We start from the raw sequence: 9170 nt of genomic DNA, 5'->3' as shown, positions 1-9170 counted from the left end.
GCCTGGATGCCAAATGGGCAAAGATACTACACAAAGAACTGGGTATAACTTTGACCTTATCATTAAAGAGAACTAAATATTTAATTTCTGACAGGTGAAAATTATGTAAAAGTTTATTGTGCACTTCTTCAGGCTTTGATTCCTAGGGGGCAGTTTTATGCTTTTTCTTACTATTTTATTATGTCACAAGTGCTTTGCTTGTCACAAGAAAGTTTCCATGTCCAACGACTTCAGAGCTATGCTATTAAGGTAGTCTTTCCAGGTTCTCTTGATAGTTAACCCTCTTGATCTTGAATACTCATCTCCATTTCCCTTCCCTATCCTTATATATTCAAATGGCAGGACTGGGGTTTGAGAGGTCCACGTGCTCACTCTCCTTGCCTTGTGCAAGTTCTTACTACTCCCAGCTGGGCATTTAAGTTAATTAGACATGAATGACAATGATGTGAGTGAACTTTATCATAGTTAATGTACCTATTAAGAATACATTTCCATGCAGCATCTGTACATAATTTGGATAAGGAAGCATAAAACCTGAAATATATCCTTCCTTAATTATTTTTCAGGCAAAAATGGAGAGCATCTTAGATTAGTTTGGAATTTTCACTGTGATTCTGTCAGTTGGGAATAAGAGACTCTACTGTGACGCATGGCTCAGGTGTCCTTACTCATAATTTTTTTTTCTAAATGGGATGAAAGCACAAATCAGAGGTAGGTGAGTTACCAAGTGAAGAAATTAGAGAATTAAAAAACGTGCACATAGAATTGCAACCAAATGGTGCAATATGGAAATAGATAATAGTCTTCGAGGGAATTTTATACAACTTCAAAGAGGACTTAACAGTCATGTTTTACTTTGGGCTAGTCAGATTACAGCTGGATAGTAAAAACAATGACAACTATCATTTATTAAACCTTTGCTATATATTGGATACCATACTAAGTATTACAGATACTACATCACATTTAATCCTTACAATCAAGCTATGAGGAATATAATGAAACATTCTGATCCCAGTACAGGAAAGTTTGCATGAGGAAACAGAGATGTTAATTAACTTGCTAAAGGTCAAACAGTTGGCAGTTTTAGAGCTGACATTCTAACACAGATATATCAGACTCCAAGGCCTGTATTTTATAACTAATATGATATATATTCCCTTTTTATTATGTTTAATTTTGGATGATATCTTTTAGTAGGGACATAGACAAAATTTGGAACCTGTTTAGAAGAGAGTGACCTCAATGACAAAGTGCTTCATGTCATTTCACATGAGAAAGGGCTGAAGGCCCTGAGGGTATCTTAGATCAGTCAGGAAATGGTGATAGGTATTCTTTAGTATTTAGAAATATATGTGTGGATGGGAATCTGGATTTACATGGCTTAGGGCCAGGTTCTTCTGGGAAAATGATTTTGTCCTAATTGGTGGGAGTGGTACCTCTTCATGGGGTAATTTCAAGAATATGTGGGTTGGCCCCTTGGTGGGGATCTTGTAGAAAGGATTGGATGGGTGTTTAAACTACATGTTTGTGGTCCTCTCAAACCTTAAACTATATTAATCTAGGAAATGGAATTGCAGAGCAAGTTGCAAATCATATTCAGCCTATGACATATCATTTTCTTATACTGCATATAAAATGTTTTATTTATTTATTTTAATTTTATTTTAACACAGCCTGTCTTTCCAACTAGAAAATAGCTATATAGAGAATAAAAGCCTTGTTGGTCTAATTCTTTGTTAGTTCTAGATCCCTTGCCTGGCAAACAATGCACACTGAAATGCTTGTTGAATGAATCAGTGAATGGTATATAATAATTTTAGAGTGAAATCTTGCGAACATAATGGCGGGTCCTACAATCTAGCAATGAGCATATTTCTTTAGAAATCTCTTAGAAGAGACTTGTCTAATGTTTTCTGTTAGGTAGTCTTTACTTATTGATGGACCAAGAGAGTCTTTAAATGAATAGCACTAATCATTTTCATGGGGCTTAGAGTAACTCTTAATTTCAAATAACCAAGCTTTCTAAAAATGCATTTCCAACCTGATTGACACTCAAGGCGATTGCTCAGTTATCCACACTTTTGGACTTCTGAGCTATTTTTGTGAGAGAGGGCAGTATGGTGAATGTAATATCCGTATTCTGGATCCCTCCCTTACTTCCGGTGTGAGGCCAGCTGCAGGCCCTTTATAGAAATTTTGTATTAGATCCTAAGATAGGGATGGCCTGTGGCAAAATTGTGAAATAAATGAAGTTTTATTTTAATGCCTTCCAGCTGAACTTTCAACATTGTTCCCTCCTTATGCTGCCTGAAACTACCCTTGGGTCTTCATTCTTAAAGTCAAGGCATCAGAGGCGTCAGGGTCTGGTGTCATGGGAAGAGAGTGGGGATTAGGGTGGATTTCCTGATGTTCCCATGTCTCATCGCTCTTTTTACCCATAGGATCTTACATAGAATTATTATAATCACGCAGAATAAGTATAGGGAACACATCTCTCCATCACAGAAACTTAGAATGTTAGAATTTTGGGGAACTGAGTGACTACCTTGTCTGACTCTACCAAGGTTAAGTGTCATGCCTGAGGTTGATCAGGATGGCAGTATAGTTGGGTCTACCTCTTAGTCCTGTGCTCCTCTTATTACACAAGACAGTCACTTCCACAGGTTCTTATTTAAATAGATGTTTGTTTTTTCTTTTAGGCAAGGCAACCCTTGGTTGACCTCACAGATTACAAGGACCTTGTCAGTTTACAATCCCTTATTTTTTTAATTTTTATGCCTACAGTACCTGGTCTTCCTAGGTGATCTCCCATCCAAGTACTAACCAGGCCCAACCCTGCTTAGCTTGCGACATCAGACAGGATCGGGCTTGTTCAGGGTAGCATGGCGGTAGACAAGTTGTTGTTTCTTTTGTCACCTTTATTCTGAGTACAATAAAACCATCGCCCCCAGGACTCAGATGTTGAGCTCTGTTGAAGGGTTGTGAAGATATCACATATAGCTTCTCCTGTACTCTGACTGTCCTAAGGTCTTCTCTCTTGCTGGGCATAGCTACCTTAGAGGCAGGCATACTTATTCTCTGACCAGATTGCCCAACTGTGACTTTCTTGCATGAAGGACTTTGACTTCTATTATTATTGACCCCAGTTATTGGCTTAAGGATTAAATTACTGAGAAAGCAAAGTAGCACAACAAATATTAATAAGAAATGTTACAGATACTTGGAAGTGAGGATCATGATTCCTATGCACTTTCTCCCTGTGACTCACATCCCCCTGACTTCTATCCTATAAAACGGAAAGAAATGTGACTCATAGTCTGAGGCCAGAATCATAGATAGGCTTTCAGAGTGCCATCTTAAATTTTGCAACTTTGAGTAAATTTCTTCCCCAATGTCTCCCAGTTTTTTCTTTGCTTACAAAAACTGTTGAATTAGAATTACCTCCAAGGAGGATTGGGCATAATAATCAACACATATTCATAAAGTCTTTTGAGAAATGTTAGAGGCTTTATATTATAAATGTCAATGGAAGATGCAGATTTGTTGGTTCCTATGTGGATGGGCACTTTAGTAATCAGGATCATTTTATGCTCAATTTCCTTTCTTTGAACCTTCTTTGTCCACCTATTTTCTTACCTGGTTCTTTCTTTTTAACTTCATTTCATTCTAGTGTAATAAAGCCTACAGCCTCAAAACTGGGAGAGGTTGTTCATTCTTGCAGTGTTTTTAAACATTTCAAATTTGATGCCTTTAACAGATATACATGACCTACTTACCACTTAATACCACTCCCTGTTGTGCCACACTAGAACAACTTCTCTCATATACATAACCAGTATACATTCTATAAATTTTTAATTCTGTGACTACATGTGGCTAGAGGCAACCATGTTGGACAGCACATTTCTAGAAAGTGAACTACATGCATTTTGCTATGCATAAACATCAGCATAAATAGCATATTATAGAGAAATGAGCACTTTGAATCTGGCTCTTACTGTCTGGGTGAATTTAAGGAAGTTACCTTTCGGAGCCTTAGATTTCTCATGTGTAAAATAGAGAATTAATAAATGCTTAGAGGGTCGTTGTGTGGTTTAAATGACATTATGTATTTAAAGTACTTAACATACAGGCACTAGATAAATAACTGTCAGTGTCATTAGGTTTCACTGGGGAGTTTGGATAAAATTTTTAACTTTCTCCTTAATAAAGACTGAATGAGAACTATTAGCTAGTGGGGATGAAGCATTAGCTTCTGTTTGGCGTTGGTTTGGTTCTTCTTCTTTGAGGTTCTTTATATCCTTGTCAGTGTCCTGTTTCGTTTGCATTTTGATTGCTCACTTCCCTCACCAGAGCCTTACTTGTTTCCTGGCTATTATTCTGATGTTTCACCTTCTCAAGTTCTTGATCTCTCTCACTTAAACTCCTTGTAATCAATCTTGGTTTTATCCCCAGTTCTATTTGTGACTCACTGTCTGGGCCTGATGCTTGCTTTCAACTTCTCTGGCACCAACCCTGGTTTATTCTTGTTCTGCCCCAGAAAACAAACTGGGACAGATAACTCCGCTCACTGATTGCATGAGAAGTGTGCGCTTTCTAAAGATTGGGGTGATTTTCAGTACCTGTACCTAAACCTGACAGTGAAATCCTTATGAGATTTAATTTGGTAGCCAAGGCAAACTAATTTAAGTGCTGTGTGAGTGTATAGTATCATGGTTTAACTCAGACATGCAAAGGGTTAAACACAACTTAGCTTGGTAGCACATGGAACTTGCTTGATTAGAAATAAATGTAAGAGAAATGATAGGGTTGTTGATTGTTTAGAGTTTTTGGAGGATTGAGCCAACCCCAATGCCTCTTTGCTTGATATGCTGCCCAGAGTCTGGGTGAAGGTGGGAGTACAGAGTAGAGAACTGGGGAAGGAGCTTCCTGCTGCTGAGTGATTATAAGAGTGCTAATTATGGTAAATTGCTACTTTTTATTTTTTAAATATAAAAATCTAAACTCAAGCTTTCCAATCTTAAATGAATTGCTTAGAAAGTATCATATAAAGTAAACCTGGCTATTTTCTTCTAAAAATCGTGAGGACAAAATACCAATAAATATAAGCTTCGTGAAGATCTTTACGTAATGTAACTCCTAAGCCATGCAGGGAACTTGCAGGCAAATTACTTGTCTTATTTTTGTAAGTCCTGAAGACAAAGAAACAGTCAAACATCTGATCTTTGGAACAAATGCCTCCTAAAATAGAGTTGTCCAATTCATTGGCAGTGTTAGGGCTGAGAGTTACTAGCTTTGAAGAAACACAGATGGTTCAGAGTTGCATGGGGTGTTTATCGGGAGTGATGGCAAAGGGGATATTAATTATGCTGGGACTGGCTGTGCTGTGCTGTGCTGCATGGGATTTGGACCTTTACCTCATTTTACGACCCAGCATAATTCCTGCCTCTTCCAAAGCTTTCTTTGAAGCGTATTCTTTCTTTTCAAAATACATTTCAGTCTAAAGCACGAATTTTAGTAAGAATTACGCACAACCCTGGGCCAGCTCCTCTTCAGCTGTGTTGACCAGCCTACAAAATCTGTAGGTCATTTAAGGTTTCTTATGGTAAATTTTAATTTCCAATTAAATTGGAAACTCCTTGAGGAAAGGGACTATTTATGCACTGTACCCAAAGCCCTACCCAGGGGATGTTTGTTGATTATGTTTACCCCAGAGTCAGCCTCTGGAGAAAATGTCCACTGAGTTGAGAGACGGACAGAGAATCACAGCTTTTCAGCAACCTTGGCTTCTACAGTTGCTGGTTGTCCTCAAAGCTAACTATACTTTGTGGAAGTCAGGAGGGAATGACCTTTTCTCGCACGTCTAATTACTCATATAAGTTATGTTCCTAGCACTCAAATTATAATATCAGGGAATAAAATCATGGAACATTTCTTTCCAAGCTGTGGATCATATCCCTAAATTCCACGAATCATTTTATTTGTGTATGCCTTGTGTCCTGAGGGACTGAAAGAGAAAAGAATGTTGATGGATCAGCATAGCCACCAGTCCTAACACACACACATGCACACACACATATACACGCACATGCACGCACACACACACACATACACACACACACACAGAATTCTTGCGCCTCTTTTGAGGCCTCGTTTTTTTGTATGTTATTGTTGATTATTTGCACAGTTGAATTTTTACAAAATTTGTTGGGGTGACATTGCTAATAAAATTATATAGATTTGAAGTGTACAATTCAATAATACATCATATGTATATTGCATTGTGTGTGCACCACCCAAAGTTAAATTTCCTTCTGTCACAAATATTGACCCCCTTTACCCTTATCTATCTCCCCGCCCACCTCCCCCTTTTCCTCTGGTAGCCACTAAACTTGTCTGTGTCCATGTGTCTCTGTTTGTTTGTCTTATTCATTTGTTGCTTTCAGTTTACTATCACGTATATAAGTGAAATCATATGGTTCTCAGTTTTTCTGCCTGACTTATTCAACTTAACATCATAATCTCAGGATCCATCCATGTTGTTGCAAATGGCAGTATTTCATCTCTTCTTATGGCTGAATAATATCCCAGCTTCCTTATCCAGTCATCTATTAAAGGACACTTCGGTTGTTTCCCTGTCTTGGCCACTGTGAATAATGCTGCTATGAACATTAGGGTGCATATATCTTTATGGACAAATATTTTTAAATTTGGAGGGTATATACCCACAAGAGGGATTACTGGATTATATGGTAATTCTGTTCTTAATTTTTTGAGGAAACTTCATACTATATAGTTGAATTTTTGATGTCAGAGATTTGTCTTATGTATCCTTTTCCTTTCCCATAACCTCTTTTAATAATTACTTGTTAAATAAATGTACCATCTTTACACAGTTAAAAGGCTGTAAGTATATCATTTTTTCCTTTCAATAGCCTAGAAAATTTTTTTCTTAAGTATATTACTTTAGATCTCCTTAAGTAGATGACAGTCCACTCAGTGATTGCTCCAGACTTTCACCACTCTCAAGACCATACTCAGATTTTTCACTTTGATTTTCCACTGTTTACTGTGTCTTTTAATTTATGGGAAACTAGAAGCCGTTAGATGTGATCACTTTCAATTCCCTCTTTCCCTCATTCTGTAAACATTGAGTGATTTCCAGTCTCTTTGTGATTCTTTGCTGCTCTTGTCATTGCTTATAATTCCTTCCCACAGGACTCTCTTTCCCCTCACTGGGTGCCTAACCCTTGCACCCTCTTGGCACGTCTCATGCCTCCATGTTTTTGGTAGGCATCTTTTTTTTTTTTTTTTTTTTGAAAGCCAGCTACCAGGTAGCTTTTTCATCAGCCCTTTTTGTACCAAGTGCATTGTGGGGCAGCAATCTTTTTTTTTTTTTTTTTTTTGCTTCTCCTTAAATCCTGGCATTTCTCCAGAGATTTATCATTTTTCTATGGCTCTGCTAACACCAAACATTTTCCAAGTTGATATCATCATGTCTTTTAGTCTTAACTCCCCTACCCCCATCTGCTGTGACTCCCAAATGTGTATTTCTAATTTAAATGTCTTTTCCGGAGACTCAGAGTCTTACATAAAAACATCCCACTCATCAGCTTTTCCCATGAGTAGTTCGTGCCTTACTTTTCCGTGCATCCCCAGGCACTATTAGGATGCTCTGAAATCGCATGGTTTTTCTCATGCTTTGGTAATTCATCTCCATTTTTACAAACAAGAAAATAGAACCTTGAAAATGTTGTGACTTCAAGGTCAAAATGCTCATTATAGTTTAAGAATTTGTGACTGATCTTATCCTGTGCAGGGCTTTGGATGCATTTCTCTCTAGATTTTCTCATCTGAGAACATCTTTCACCACATCCATGGGATTATAAACTGTCATCTCTGGTAACTCTCTAACAGTGAAATTCAGGCTCCTTCACTCAAAACTTGCTTCCTGAAATTGCACTATTGGATCACTCTTGGATTAAAAATTACACTTCAGGCCAGGGAATAAACTGATTTGGGGGAAAAGTTAATATCAGTTTGGCTTAGGTTTGCAGAGTGCAACATTTGATCATATAATGAAATATAAGAATGGGAAAGACTATGAGATATTACTTAGCTCATTCCTTCATTCTCAGATATTGGTAAAACTATGTTGCTGTGTAAAAAGAGTTCCCTAAATTTTCATGGAGTTAGATTCATGTTCTTTAATAATATTATATTTAGTGGATCATCACTCGGTATCATATTTCGGGTGTCTGGGCATATGTTTCTTGACAGCCTTGAAGTCCTGGGACATTCCAGCACCAGGTAACACTGGGTTGACACTTTCAAAATCTATCTCCTTTGTATTTTCTACAGCTTCCCTGGAATTCGTGTCCTCATAGGGTTTATGACATCCTCATAACCTGCAGATGGTGATACTCTGCAATGTGGTGAAATATAGGTGACGTCTCTATATTTCCAAATTAACATTCAGTGTTCAGAATAGTTATACTTCTCCTTAACAGTCCTTCAAGAACTAATTTCATGTCTGCAGTTACTCTGAATCAGTGAGAATACTTTCTTTGTTCAAAGGGTGATTTAAATTAGTAAAGATGTTTGTTAACATGATTATTGAACTTAGGCTTTCTCCATGTATACTCGGATGAATTGGTAAAGCATTGAAAAACATAGAGATTTGGGGCCTGCGTGTGAGACTGTGTCTACACGCCTTTTAGCAATAAATAGATGTCAGAGGCATTTTGTTCTGAGACGTAATAAAATGAGTATTTGCCTTTTGGTAATTTTCAGAAAGCTATTATCCCCTGTGTACGAGAAAGGAATTTTGCATTATGATTCGCTTTCATAACTGAGGACAGGAAGCCTTTTTTTTCCTAATTAAAATCTCATTTCATACTAATTTGATATGAGGAAATTTTTCCTAGAGGCCTCCATAGTCTTTAATATATGTAACAATGATCTGTCTGATGGTACTGAGACTTCCTGATGATACTAATTCTATACATTTATTTAGCACTTTGCAGTTTGCATATTTGTTTATGTACAATATCAAACTTGATCCTCAGTATTAATGAAATAATATTGAGACTACCTTACCTTTTGAGAGGTTAGCTAATAATTTATTTTCTTTAATTTGGCTCATCGTTATAGCTATTTATAACTCT

General features: G+C 37.3%; 1 protein-coding gene and 1 pseudogene across 1 annotated transcript in view; one reads left to right on the top strand and one right to left on the bottom strand.

Annotated features, from left to right (window-relative positions):
* Nucleotides 1-9170, top strand: part of FAM19A2 (family with sequence similarity 19 member A2, C-C motif chemokine like) — a gene marked incomplete at its 3' end in the record, with an annotated part of 358233 nt that overhangs the window by 228516 nt on the left and 120547 nt on the right. The gene's annotated exons all lie outside the window — the stretch shown is intronic.
* Nucleotides 2779-2897, bottom strand: LOC111733273 (annotated as a pseudogene).

The sequence above is a fragment of the Pteropus vampyrus genome, unplaced genomic scaffold, assembly GCF_000151845.1.
Source record: "Pteropus vampyrus isolate Shadow unplaced genomic scaffold, Pvam_2.0 Scaffold545, whole genome shotgun sequence".
Lineage (NCBI taxonomy): Eukaryota > Metazoa > Chordata > Mammalia > Chiroptera > Pteropodidae > Pteropus > Pteropus vampyrus.
Note: the sequence above shows the minus strand (reverse complement) of the source record. Positions and strands in the feature narration are given on the sequence as shown.